The sequence below is a fragment of the Oncorhynchus mykiss genome, chromosome 22 (genome assembly GCF_013265735.2).
Source record: "Oncorhynchus mykiss isolate Arlee chromosome 22, USDA_OmykA_1.1, whole genome shotgun sequence".
In the NCBI taxonomy this organism is placed as follows: domain Eukaryota; kingdom Metazoa; phylum Chordata; class Actinopteri; order Salmoniformes; family Salmonidae; genus Oncorhynchus; species Oncorhynchus mykiss.
In genome coordinates this window covers 7638672-7651447 of record NC_048586.1, presented here as the reverse complement: position 1 = coordinate 7651447, position 12776 = coordinate 7638672, and the positions used below count along the sequence as shown (strand labels likewise).

Genomic DNA, 12776 nt, shown 5'->3' with positions numbered 1-12776 from the left:
TCGATTGCGCTAGCGTTAGTTAGCTGCTTCCTTCAAACTGCATTCAGAGACACGAGGATGGTTTCCACAAGTTCATCTGACTCTGGGGAAGAAGATTAAGGGCCTTTTTTTACACACTATAACATCTTTAGTGTCTGGAAGCCCTGCTGGGGTAATGTAGCATGACATAGAGGAGGTTCCTGTTGACGCTGATCTAAGGTCAGTTTAGTGTTTTAATGATTAAGGTTAGGAGGATTTGAGGAAGGGGAAGCTGATCCTACAGTAGATCTGATACTAGGAGGGGAGCTGTGGGTCGGGGTCTTATTTGATCTCTTATGGATGATCCCATCCGTGTCACGTCAGATTATGACGACATGACTTGTGGTGGGATATAGCGATGATGTAACACCATCTTTATATAGAGACGGACCTCTTTAGTTTGATTAATAATACACGTCAAAACAATATGGCCGACCGGCCAACACACTCTCTCTGTCCGTAGGTCTCTTCTCATCAGCATAGAAAGTTGTCGAATGTGGCTGTTTGACACGGATCAGAACGGATTACTGATCAGACTGTAAAGCTATTATTCTCTCCCTCTCTTCCTCTCCCACAGTCACATTTGCAGAATGTGACAGGAAGGAGATGGAGAGGAGAGGAAGGGATAGGAATGGAGGAGAGGAAATGGAGGATAATATTATTTTATGGACGCTGGATCTGAAGTTAAATACGGCACACACTGCACTGCACTAGTCCTTCATACACAGAGGTGGTGTTACAGCCAACCTCTATATTATTCAACTCACACACACACACCCACTGGGGAGTTATAGCCAGCATGTGGTTTTTAAGTCATTTTCTAATATCCCACCACATGTTGCCTTTTCTCGGGATGCACACACACACACACACACACACACACACACACACACACACACACACACACACACTCTGTCTCCTGAAGTCCCCACAAGAATAGTAAACAAACAAATATTTGATCAACTGGCGTCATTTTGTTGGTCCCCACAAGGTCAAATGCTATTTCTAGGGGGTTTAGGGTCAAGGTTAGAGTTAGGGTTAGGAGCTAAGGTTAGGTTTAGGGGTTAAGGACTGAATTGTTTGTCCCCACAAGGTTAGTTGTACAAGTGTGTGTGTGTCTGGCTCATGTGACAGCCTGTTGTGGGTCACAGATCATCCAGTCATCATTAGGCAGCTATTACTGTAACTGTTTTTACTGCCCCCCTACCCCCTCTTTTTCACTGGCTCCTTCTCTCTTTCCATTACTTATCACACATATCACATATCCCCTTCTCTTTCCCAATCACCCTAATTCGTCTATATACTACACAGAGATCTCTACTCCTCTGTTATTCTCTCCTTTTACTCCTCTCCTCAACTCTAACCTGTCTTGCATTTGTTTCCTCCGTCTTCTTGCTCTCGCTCTATCTCTCTTTTTCTCTCTCTTTTGCGCTCTCTCTCTTTCGCTCTTTTGCGCTCTCTCTCTCTCTTTCGCTATTTTGCGCTCTCTCTCTTTTGCGCTCTCTCTCTTTTGCGCTCTCTCTTTTGCACTCTCTCTCTCTTTTGCGCTCTCTCTCTCTTTTGCCTCTCTCTCTTTTGCGCTCTCTCTTGCGCTCTCTCTGGTGTGCGCTCTCTCTCTCTTTTGCGCTCTCTCTCTCTTGCGCTCCCTCTCTCTTGCGCTCTCTCTTGCGATCTCTCTCTTTTGTGCTCTCTCTCTTGCGCTCTCTCCCTCTTGCGCTCTCTCTCTTTTGCGCTCTCTCTCTTTTGCGCTCTCTCTCTTTTGCGCTCTCTCTCTTTTGCGCTCTCTCTCTTGGCTCTCTCTTTTGCGCTCTCTCTCTTTTGCGCTCTCTCTCTTTTGCGCTCTCTCTCTTTTGCGCTCTCTCTCTCTTTTGCGCTCTCTCTCTCTTTTGCGCTCTCTCTCTCTTTTGCGCTCTCTCTCTCTTTTGCGCTCTCTCTCTCTTTTGCGCCCTCTCTCTCTTTTGCGCTCTCTCTCTTTTGCGCTCTCTCTCTCTTTTGCGCTCTCTCTCTCTTTTGCGCTCTCTCTCTTGCGCTCTCTCTCTTTTGTGCTCTCTCTCTCTTTTGCCTCTCTCTCTTGTGCACTCACTCTCTTGCTCTCTTGCCTCTCCTTCTCTGGGTCATGCCTCTCTTCTTGGGTTTTGGAGCGGCCGTCTGCTGACACTCTCTGTTGGCTAAGTGTCTATTTATAACCAGCTGCCAAATGCCTGGTCTGGGCAGTGGTCTGGGCAGTGGTCTGGGCAGTGGTCTGGGCAGTGGGCTGGGCAGTGGGCTGGGCAGTGGGCTGGGCTGGTCTGCGGAATCATGTAATGGACTCTACCACTGGGAGACACACAGCTCAGAGGCAGCGATGGTATCAAAAGTTTAAAACATATCAACCTATTATGGTCTCATTCGTATATCAGACCATAGAATTAGAATTTTATTGTTGAATGTAATCTATGGCAGAGAAATGTGAGTTCTCACTGTGCTTTCTTTTGGTCGATCAGATCAGCTGGTTTATATTAGTCATTACAGTCAAGATGTTGTGAGAATCAGAGCATGGATGATGTAATTGGTTTCAGATAACTAAAGTCACCGAGGTGCTTGTTCTAGTATTTGTTATTGGATAGTTGAAGTGTTATTGGGCTCCCGAGTGGTGTAGCGAGTGTTTCAGAGCCACCCAGTGTGCAGGGCTCTGCCTAACCAGGGAGGAAGCTCCCTGTGTGGGAGAGATCAGAGTATGGGCTGCTGCACAATGGGCACTACACCAAGACACAATCTGTCTCTCTCAATTCAATTTAAGGGCTTTATTGGCATGGAAAACACATGTTTACATTGCCAAACCAAGTGAAATATATAATAAACTAAAGTGAAATAAACTTAAATTTAACAGTAAACATTACACTCAAATCAAATTTTATTTGTCACATACACATGGTTAGCAGATGTTAATGCGAGTGTAGCGAAATGCTTGTGCTTCTAGTTCCGACAATGCAGTAATAACCAACAAGTAATCTAGCTAACAATTCCAAAACTACTACCTTATAGACACAAGTGTAAGGGGATAAAGAAAATGTACATGAAGATATATGAATGAGTGATGGTACAGAGCAGCAGAGGCAAGATACAGTAGATACAGTAGATGGTACAGTATATACATATGAGATGAGTATGTAAACAAAGTGGCATAGTTAAAGTGGCTAGTGATACATGTATTACATAAAGATGCAGTAGATGATATAGAGTACAGTATATACGTATACATATGAGATGAATAATGTAGGGTATGTAAACATTATATTAGGTAGCATTGTTTAAAGTGGCTAGTGATATATTTTACATAATTTCCCATCAATTCCCATTATTAAAGTGGCTGGAGTTGAGTCAGTGTGTTGGCAGCAGCCACTCAATGTTAGTGGTGGCTGTTTAACAGTCTGATGGCCTTGAGATAGAATCTGTTTTTCAGTGTCTCGGTCCTAGCTTTGATGCATCTGTACTGACCTCGCCTTCTGGATGATAGCGGGGTGAACAGGCAGTGGCTCGGGTGGTTGTTGTCCTTGATGATCTTTATGGCCTTCCTGTGACATCGGGTGTTGTAGGTGTCCTGGAGGGCAGGTAGTTTGCCCCCGGTGATGCGTTGTGCAGACCTCACTACCCTCTGGAGAGCCTTACGGTTGTGGGCGGAGCAGTTGCCGTACCAGGCGGTGATACAGCCCGACAGGATGCTCTCGATTGTGCATCTGTAGAAGTTTGTGTGCTTTTGGTGACAAGCCGAATTTCTTTAGCCTCCTGAGGTTGAAGAGGCGCTGCTGCGCCTTCTTCACGATGCTGTCTGTGTGGGTGGACCAATTCAGTTTCTCTGTGATGTGTACGCCGAGGAACTTAAAACTTACTACCCTCTCCACTACTGTTCCATCGATGTGGATAGGGGGGTGTTCCCTCTGCTGTTACCTGAAGTCCACAATCATCTCCTTAGTTTTGTTGACGTTGAGTGTGAGGTTATTTTCCTGACACCACACTCCGAGGGCCCTCACCTCCTCCCTGTAGGCCATCTCGTCGTTGTTGGTAATCAAGCCTACCACTGTTGTGTCGTCCGCAAACTTGATGATTGAGTTGGAGGCGTGCATGGCCACGCAGTCGTGGGTGAACAGGGAGTACATGAGAGGGCTCAGAACGCACCCTTGTGGGGCCCCAGTGTTGAGGATCAGCGGGGTGGAGATGTTGTTGCCTACCCTCACCACCTGGGAGTGGCCCGTCAGGAATTCCAGTACCCAGTTGCACAGGGCGGGGTCTCGAGCTTGATGACGAGCTTGGAGGGCACTATGGTGTTAAATGCCGAGCTGTAGTCGATGAACAGCATTATCACATAGGTATTCCTCTTGTCCAGATGTGTTAGGGCAGTGTGCAGTGTGGTTGAGATTTCATCGTCTGTGGACCTATTTGGGCGGTAAGCAAATTGGAGTGGGTCTAGGGTGTCAGGTAGGGTGGAGGTGATATGGTCCTTGACTAGTCTCTCAAAGCACTTCATGATGACGGAAGTGAGTGCTACGGGGCGGTAGTTGTTTAGCTCAGTTACCTTAGCTTTCTTGGGAACAGGAACAATGGTGGCCCTCTTGAAGCATGTGGGAACAACAGACTGGGATAGGGATTGATTGAATATGTCCGTAAACACACCAGCCAGCTGGTCTGCACATGCTTTGAGGGCGCGGCTGGGGATTCCGTCTGGACCTGCAGCCTTGCGAGGGTTAACACGTTTAAATGTTTTCCTCACGTCGGCTGCAGTGAAGGAGAGTCCGCATGTTTTGGTTGCGGGCCGTGTCAGTGGCACTGTATTGTCCTCAAAGCGGGCAAAAAAGTTACTTAGTCTGCCTGGGAGCAAGACATCCTGGTCTGTGACGGGGCTGGTTTTCTTTTTGTAATCCGTGATTGACTGTAGACCCTGCCACATACCTCTTGTGTCTGAGCCGTTGAATTGAGATTCTACTTTGTCTCTATACTGACGCTTAGCTTGTGTGATTGCCTTGCGGAGGGAATAGCTACATTGTTTGTATTCGGTCATGTTTCCGGTCACCTTGCCCTGATTAAAAGCAGGGGTTCGCGCTTTCAGTTTCACGCGAATGCTGCCATCAATCCACGGTTTCTGGTTTGGGAATGTTTTAATCGTTGCTATGGGAACGACATCTTCAACGCACGTTCTAATGAACTCGCTCACCGAATCAGCGTATTTGTCAATGTTGTTGTTTGATGCAATACAAAACATATCCCAGTCCACGTGATGGAAGCAGTCTTGGAGTGTGGAATCAGATTGGTCGGACCAGCGTTGAACAGAGCTTCTTGTTTTAGTTTCTGTCTGTAGGCAGGGATCAACAAAATGGAGTCGTGGTCAGCTTTTCCGAAAGGAGAGCGGGGCAGGGCCTTATATGCGTCGCGGAAGTTAAAATAGCAATGATCCAAGGTTTTTCCAGCCCTGGTTGCGCAATCGATATGCTGATACAATTTAGGGAGTCTTGTTTTCAGATTAGCCTTGTTAAAATCCCCAGCTACAATGAATGCAGGCTCAGGATATATGGATTCCAGTTTGCAAAGAGTCAATTAAGTTCGTTCAGAGCCATCGATGTATCTGCTTGGGGGGGAATATATACGGCTGTGATTATAATCGAAGATAATTCCCTTGGTAGATAATGCGGTCGACATTTGATTGTGAGGAATTCTAAATCAGGTGAACAGAAGGACTTGAGTTCCTGTATGTTGTTGTGACCACACCACGTCTCGTTAACCATGAAGCATACGCCCCCGGCCCTCTTCTTACCAGAAAGATGTTTGTTTCTGTCGGCGCGATGCGTGGAGAAACCAGCTGGCTGCACCGACTCCGATAGCGTCTCTCCAGTGAGCCATGTTTCCGTGAAGCAAAGAACGTTACTGTCTCTGATGTCCCTCTGGAATGCTACCCTTCTCTTGTTGTCAAGAGACTGGACATTGGCGAGAAGTATGCTAGGGAGTGGTGCACGATGTGCCCGTCTCCGGAGTCTGACCAGAAGACCGCTTCATTTCCCCCTTTTACAAAGTCGTTTTTTTGGGTCGCCGGCTGGGATCCATTCCGTTGTCCTGGGTGAAAGGCAGAACACAGGATCCGCTTCGCAAAAGTCATATTCTTGGTCGTACTGATGGTGAGATGACGCTGCTCTTATATTCAGTAGTTCTTCTCGACTGTATGTAATGAAACCTAAGATGACCTGGGGTACCAATGTAAGAAATAACACGTAAAAAAACAAAAAAATTGTATTCGTGGTCCTGGCAACTGGATCTTTTTTGGAACACCATTATTTTTGTCTTACTGAGATCTACTGTCAGGGCGCAGGTCTGAGAATCTGTGCAGAAGATCTTGGTGCTGCTGTAGGCCCTCCTTGGTTGGTGACAGAAGCACCAGGTCATCAGCCAACTGTAGACATTTGACTGCTGCAGACTGTTCTACTGCCCTCACTGCTCAGACTGTCCGCAATAGACTGAGAGAGGCTGGACTGAGGGCTTGTAGGCCTGTTGTAAGGCAGGTCCTCACCAGACATCACCGGCAACAATGTCGCCTATGGGCACAAACCCACCGTTATTGGACCAGACAGGACTGGCAAAAGTGTTCTTCACTGACGAGTCGCGTTTCTGTCTCACCAGGGGTGATAGTCGGATTCGAGTTTATTGTCGAAGGAATGAGCATTACACCGAAGCCTGTACTCTGGAGTGGGATCGCTTTGGAGGTGGAGGGTCTGTCATGGTCTGGGGAGGTGTGTCACAGCATCATCGGACTGAGCTTGTTGTCATTGCAGGCAATCTACGCTGTGCGTTAACAGGGAAGACATCCTCCTTCCTCATGTGGTACCCTTCCTGCAGGCTCATCCTGACATCACCCTCCAGCATGACAATGCCACCAGCCATACTGCTCGTTCTGTGCGTGATTTCTTGCAAGACGGGAATGTCAGTGTTCTGCTATGGCCAGCAAAGAGCCCAGATCTCAGTCCCATTGAGCCTGTCTGGGACCTGTTGGATCAGAGGGTGAGGGCTAGGGCCATTCCCCCCTGAAATGTCTGGGAACTTGCAGGTGCCTTGGTGGAAGAGTGGGGTAACATCTCACAGCAAGAACTGGCAAATCTGGTGCAGTCAATGAGGAAGAGATGCACTGCAGTACTTAATGCAGCTGGTGGCCACACCAGATACTGACTGTAACATTTGATTTTGACCCCCCCCCCCCCCCCCCCCCCCCCCTTTGTTCAGTTGCTGTTAGTCACATGTCTGTGGAACTTGTTCAGTTTGTCTCAGTTGTTGAATCTTGTTATGTTTATACAAATATTGTTAAGTTTGCTGAAAATAAACTCAGTTGACTGTGAGAGGATTTCTTTTTTTGCTGAGTTTAGGTAGCACACATGAGGACATTTTTCACTGTTAAGATCATTTCCTTATTAATTTCTAGCCAGTCACAAAATGTTCCCGTTTTGACTAATTTAGGTCTGATCTATACCAAATTATACCAAATTAGCATACCCCCTTAGTCTCTTACCTGTTTCACAGCTGGTAGTTTGGTGGATGGGACTACCAGCTCTTTGTAACCTAGTGGGCCACCAGTGGCTCCTTTATTCCATGTTTCTTGTAGGATGACAATGTCTGCATTTCCAATTTCTTTGAAGTCTCAGTTCCTTCTCTTTAGGCCAAAGGCAGATGACCTCAGACCTTGTATATTCAAGGATGAGATATAGTAAAAGCTTTGTGTTCCATAGTTTCTAGTGTTGTTTTTTTAGGCCCGGACCATCACAGTAGGTGTGAGCAGACCACGTTGAGCATCTGATACATACCTCTTAGGTCGCAGGATGGGGCTTGGGCAGGTTATTAGTGGGGATTGGGCCTGTTGCTCTGCTCACTGCCTGGGCATATGTCCTGCTGTCATGTTGAGGTTCTTGCCTCGGGGGGTACGGGGTGGGCAGGGTGAAAGTCTTTTCGTGGTAGCAGGATGGCAATAACCACTTGTGCGTTGAGGAAAGAGGAATAAGCTTTTTCAATCATTCAGTGATAGTTGAAGATGCCGCCAGGTCTGTTCTAGCAGCTTGGTAGTGTAGTGTACTTATTTACCTAGAGATTATTGTATTTTACTATTTTTTTTATTGTATTTTTTACTTTACTTCAGAAGTAGCTTCAGACTAAATATTACTGTTGTGTGTTGGATGGTGTTTTTTTATCTTGATAGTCCTTGGTAGAACTAGTCCAGTCAGGTAATATTGTCCAAAATTTAAAATTTCAGACTACAAACTCACAGTATGAGAACTCAAACCAACTTTATTCTTCCCAGAGGATCAATACAGATGCATCAGACAACGACATTTCACACAAGCGCTGAATCTCCTCCTACTCTTCTGAACAAACATAGTATCTTTGTTGCTAGGCAGGAAACAAAGTGATACGGGCCATAAACTTTCTCCCTTAACATGACCTGACCTCGACCCCCTTCATCACTAATCCATGTCTCTCTCCCCTTACCAATGCCTGCCACGGGATCACTTCCCTACACTCAGCACAATTCAAGCTTTATTGCACACAATATATAGCTTCTTCCTACAGATAACCATTAACTTCTGGTGTAGACCCTCTAAACCTAAACACTCAATAGGATACCTGATAATGAACCCTATCCCAAGTTTAGGAGTTACTATCCATCAGTCCCCCGTTTTTGAACATTTCACTCCATACTGTTCAACATTACATTCAACTTATAAATGGACAAACATGAACAAAATATAAAACATAATTAACATTCACAGTGAGGTTTACAAACTCGGAGACTCATGGCCTCTGTTCTATGATCACACAAGTCTTTCCATTTCTCAGAACACTGAAAACAACGTGTCGTCCACTGGAGCTGTTGACTTCTTCCACTTCCTCCTTCTGGTTCCTAAGAGAGTGATAGCACAAGATTGTAAAAGCAACGCCAAACACAAAACATAACAGTATGACCAATGTGGTAAGCTATGCATCATTATATATGAATGAAAACCTAAAGATTGATAACGTGACAATTCCCACTCTCTAATCACCTGACTATGCCTTCGGGATACTTTTCTGCTGAGTTTGTGCCAAAAATGAAGCCCTAAAAAGCCTCCTCATGCTTTCGCCCCGTCTTCCCTGTCTGACCACAGGATCCAAGAGGTGTTCCTAAGCCATGTCATCCTCACTTTGCTCCCCATCTCCTTGGCAGGTCACCTGATAGGCAGGTCACCTGATAGGCAAATGCGTATCCCTAATCTACGCTACATCCTCTTGAGGTAACTCAGCACTGTATATGCTTTCACATCGATGCCTCCAGAATGTTGTGCAGAGTACAATTACCCCAACATCTATCCTTTCATATGATGCATTAACCAATAAAGCCCAACCTAACTTTGATGTTTAAAGTGTCTCCCAAACCCAACCCATCTGCATGTCTACAGTGGAATCTAGTGTCGCTCTCTCTAGCTCTGCTTCCTCTGTCATGGCGTCTTCAAGCTCACCCATTATGCACCTGGATCTCACTTCACGTGAGAACTATGCACCCACCGAGGAGAGACATGACAATCTTTACCGCTGCAGGTGCTGTAAGCAGTACTCTGTGTGGAACAGACCAACATTGTCCCAACACCCCAGCCTGGTGTATCTTGATGTACACTCAATCTCCAGAATTCAGCCCACGCCCTCGGTTATCTCCTGCTCCTCATGTGATGCTTCCACCTGGGAATATACACATTGCAAAGTATGGGTCATTTCCGGACAACAGACTCTCCCCTTAGCCCGGATCACTAATCAGTGACGTGAATAACAGCCCCCGGTATTCCCATCGTTCGCCCAGTTACCAAGCCATGTGGCAGGAGTCCTCATAAAATATGCCAACAATGCTACTAAAGTAACCCCTGCTACTACTAACAAGACTATAGCCTCCTTCAATTACTGTCCCTACAGCGACTGCCGTGAGAATAACTACTGCATGTAATCTGTCAAGTGTTCGCCGGCTGTTAGAAATTGGCAAAGAGGTGAATGAGTTTGAAGAATATCCGAGTCACAGGTTTCTTGAAAGTTCACCATAGTGTCTGAAATGCCAACACAATCTCTGCTACTCTCACCACGATCTGGGTACTCTCACCGCGTTCAATTTAACTTCATAATAGTCCCTATATTGTGCAGTTAGCTGTCCTCCCTCTCCTACAAGCCATCTCCTGTAACAATATACCTAGTCTCTGAGAATGATACCGTTCTATCAACACAACCTTAGTTTATGAGCACCCACAAATCTCCACCCCAGTCACATTGGATCACACTTAACAGCCCTATGCAAACATTTTCTCAAACACAGACCTCGTGTACCTCGCCTCCTGCTACAGATACATTTGCACATATCATTCCATCTAACCCATAACACACTAGTTCCTAATGCACTTCTACAGTTATATACCTACTAAAACATTCTCAAATGAATTAGTCAATATACATCAGTCTCTCCTCTGGAACAATGATCACTTATGTTCCACAAAACCTAAAAACATATTGACTTGAAAAGGAAAGAGATAAAGTACATGTTTAATGATTTCACACCACCCTTGATGCGACTAAAATTGGGGAAACCAGCGTCCATCCGCTCTGTTCTATACCCATGTGATGCTGGTCTCCCTGCGGTCTCCTCATATTCATCATTGGGTGTTAACGCAAAACACAGACTGAGCCTTGTATGCAATTAATTGTACCCTATCATATAAAAATTCTGATGACATGGTAAAATAAAAAACCTTCATGGTTGACCTATCATCCAGTGAGTTCTCTAATAACCTCCCTGTCGGAGGACACTTAAAGATAAGGTTTCTAAAGCCTTCCTAGGCCTAATTCATTTGAGCAGTGCCCCCACCCCTCACCGTTTGAGAGCAACTCTCTCTCGCTGTATCCGATTCATAACTAAAATATTTGATCAATTATCCAACCCAAATTTAGAATGACAGTCCTAAGTGCTTTACTTTGAGTCTGACTCGAAATCAAGTCTCTCATCCTATCACACCTCATCCCGGTTAGAATGTACATTTATAAATGGGACCTTTTTAGTGGCGGTAATAACTCTTCTCATTACAGCCTGTTTTCCTGTCGTGAGTGGGCTGGTAATGAAAGATCGGTATCTCAATGCATACTTAGTCTAAATTGTTTGCAGTGTGTAGACCTTATTACATTCCACATTTTTTTAGCATCTAAGACAAATGTCAACAAGCATAGCAACATACTGTTAAACCCATTTTCAAACTTAGTTCGAACTCCTTAATTTGACTGGCGACCTCTCAGAAGAGTTACCAGATCAGGGAGTTAGTACCCTAACCCATCGGGGAATCCCAACACTCCAGTAGACCCAATCTGGTGAAATTTGTATCGCAACAAAAGCATAAATGTTATCAGCAAAACACATATCACAATCCATTTGGAGTAACTGTCATCCCTTATTAACATTGTTACGTAAGCCTCTAGGAAGAGGGAACGCAACTCCCCGTGGAGTGAAAGAGGTATGGGACTGTAGATGTGAGTAAGGATGACAAAGGCAGAGAAGATGTTCCGTTTACAGGGAATTTCTTCCTTCACACGGTACATTTGGGGAAAAGGGGCTGGACGGAACCAAAGCAAAGAAAGTAAATGTCAAAGTCCACTCTCCTACCTGACCAGCCTACCCACTACTTACCTAACCTACCCTCTCCTACCTGACCAGCCTACCCACTACTTACCTAACCTCTCCTATCTAACCTGCCTACCCACTACTTACCTAACCTCTCCTATCTAACCTGCCTACCCACTACTTACCTAACCTCTCCTATCTAACCTGCCTACCCACTACTTACCTAACCTACCCTCTCCTACCTTACCTGCCTACCCACTACTTACCTAACCTACCCTCTCCTACCTTACCTGCCTACCCACTACTTATCTAACCTACCCTCTCCTACCTTACCTGCCTACCCACTACTTACCTAACCTCTCCTATCTAACCTGCCTACCCACTACTTACCTAACCTACCCTCTCCTACCTTACCTGCCTACCCACTACTTACCTACCCTCTCCTATCTAACCTGCCTACCCACTACTTACCTAACCCACCCTCTCCTACCTTACCTGCCTACCCACTACTTACCTAACCTCTCCTACCTTACCTGCCTACCCACTACTTACCTACCCTCTCCTCTCCTATCTAACCTGCCTACCCACTACTTACCTAACCTCTCCTATCTAACCTGCCTACCCACTACTTACCTTACCTGCCTACCCACTACTTACCTTACCTGCCTACCCACTACTTACCTTACCTGCCTACCCACTACTTACCTACCCTCTCCTACCTTACCTGCCTACCCACTACTTACCTAACCTACCTTACCAGCCTACCCACTACTTACCTAACTTTTAGCACCACCTGGCGCACTAACCAAGATACAGGGTGGTCCGCCCAGGTCTTACCTAGTGTGCATAGACAGTGAATACTGCGGGTTATGTATGCCTGCAGGATCTTGCCTAAGCACCCCCTAGATGTATTCCCCTTCCCCCCTGGGAACAATACAAACTACTTCACAACAAAAACGGAGAAAAAACTAACTCAGGACATTAAAGAAGCTCTCTCTCTCCGAGCAACAAACTAACACAGAACATAACAATCAGCTCTCTCAGCAACAACTACCATAGTACATATCAGATGTCTTTCTGAGAACCAACCAACATATGATATAACCCTCAGCTCTCTTCTGAGCAACAGAAC

General features: G+C 45.7%; 1 protein-coding gene across 5 annotated transcripts in view; it reads left to right on the top strand.

The window, feature by feature from the left end:
* Nucleotides 1–12776, top strand: part of LOC110501300 (probable phospholipid-transporting ATPase IH) — a 60441-nt gene that overhangs the window by 17177 nt on the left and 30488 nt on the right. The gene's annotated exons all lie outside the window — the stretch shown is intronic.